This window comes from Eriocheir sinensis, chromosome 45 (assembly GCF_024679095.1).
Source record: "Eriocheir sinensis breed Jianghai 21 chromosome 45, ASM2467909v1, whole genome shotgun sequence".
In the NCBI taxonomy this organism is placed as follows: domain Eukaryota; kingdom Metazoa; phylum Arthropoda; class Malacostraca; order Decapoda; family Varunidae; genus Eriocheir; species Eriocheir sinensis.
Genome location: NC_066553.1, coordinates 2,165,994 through 2,167,584, shown reverse-complemented (window position 1 = coordinate 2,167,584; position 1,591 = coordinate 2,165,994). Strand labels below are relative to the sequence as shown.

General features: G+C 46.6%; 1 non-coding gene across 1 annotated transcript; it reads left to right on the top strand.

The window, feature by feature from the left end:
• Positions 1-630: 630 nt before the first annotated feature.
• On the top strand, positions 631-702 carry Trnae-cuc (transfer RNA glutamic acid (anticodon CUC)). Its single transcript has one exon. It is a non-coding gene; the product is annotated as a tRNA-Glu (tRNA).
• Positions 703-1,591: the final 889 nt, after the last annotated feature.

The window sequence follows — 1,591 nt, the reverse complement described above, 5'->3', positions numbered from 1 at the left end:
GACGGGGAGGGAAAAAAAGTTATATCAAACATTCATACATACATACAGGCAGACAGACAGAGAGGACAGGGAAGAAAATAAAGAAGGAAAACATGAAAAAGAAGAAAGGAAGTGAAGAAAACATGAAGTAAAAGAGGACAAGGAAGAAAATAGCAGGAAAACAGGAGGAAAAAGAGGAAGAAGAAAATGAGAAACAGAAACAGACACAGAGGACAGGGAAGAAACTAAGGGAGGAAAACATGAAAAAGAAGAAAGTGAGGAAAACATGAAGTAAAAGAGGACAAGGAAGAAAATAACAGGAAAACATGAGGAAAAAGAGGAAGAAGAAAATGAGAAACAGAAACAGACAGAGAGGACAGGGAAGAAACTAAGGGAGGAAAACATGAAAAAGAAGAAAGTGAGGAAAACATGAAGTAAAAGAGGACAAGGAAGAAAATAACAGGAAAACATGAGGAAAAGGAGGAAGAAAAAAATGAGAGAGAAACAGACACCCGTACCAGCTCATGTTAGGAGACGGGGAGGGAAATTTTTTTATATCAAGTCTCCAGAACGCGCCAAAACAATCACCCACAGACCTCACAGACTCGCCTTCTCTTCCTCATATCGCCAAGATTCGCCGCACTTCCCAGCTCCCGTGTGGTCTAGTGGCTAGGATACGCGGCTCTCACCCGCGAGGCCCGGGTTCGATTCCCGGCACGGGAAGTATGTTTTTGAATGGAGACACGTGGCCCCCAGTGTCGCGGCGGCGGGCACCGGGCCAAGGACGCGTGGACGAGTGGTGTATTTTTTCGTGTGTGTGTGTGTGTGTGTGTGTATGTGTGTGTGTGTGTGTGTGTGTGTGTGTGTGTGTGTGTGTGTGTGTGTGTGTGTGTGTGTGTGTGTGTGTGTGTGTGTGTGTGTGTGTGTGTGTGTGTATGTGTGTGTGTGTGTGTGTGTGTGTGTGTGTGTGTGTGTGTGTGTGTGTGTGTGTGTGTGTGTGTGTGTGTGTGTGTGTGTGTGTGTGTGTGTGTGTGTGTGTGTGTGTGTGTGTGTGTGTGTGTGTGTGTGTGTGTGTGTGTGTGTGTGTCGTGGGGTCTGCAGAGAGAGAGCCACCACGAGAGAGAGAGAGAGAGAGAGAGAGAGAGAGAGAGAGAGAGAGAGAGAGAGAGAGAGAGAGGAGAACAACACACACACACACACTCTCTCTCTCTCTCTCTCAGGTGGGTAAAGGATGGGAAAAGGAATGGGGAGATGGAAGGACCAAGAGAAGGGAAGGAAGGAAGGAAGGAAGGAAGGAAAGAGGTAAATGAAGAAGAGGGAAGATACGAAAGAAAGGAAGAAGAGAGGAAAGAAAAGGGAGAAGAAGAGAAGATAAGGGAAAGGGAGAGAAGAAAGAGGAAGAAGGAGAGGAGGGGAGAGAGGAGATATAAACAAAAATGGAGGAGGAGGAGGAATCTTTTTTTTTCCTCCATTCTCTCCAGGTTAACACACACACACACACACACACACACACACACACACACACACACACACACACGCACACGGTCAAGTTCCCTTCTTCCTGTGTGTGTGTGTGTGTGTGTGTGTGTGTGTGTGTGTGTGTGTGTGTGTG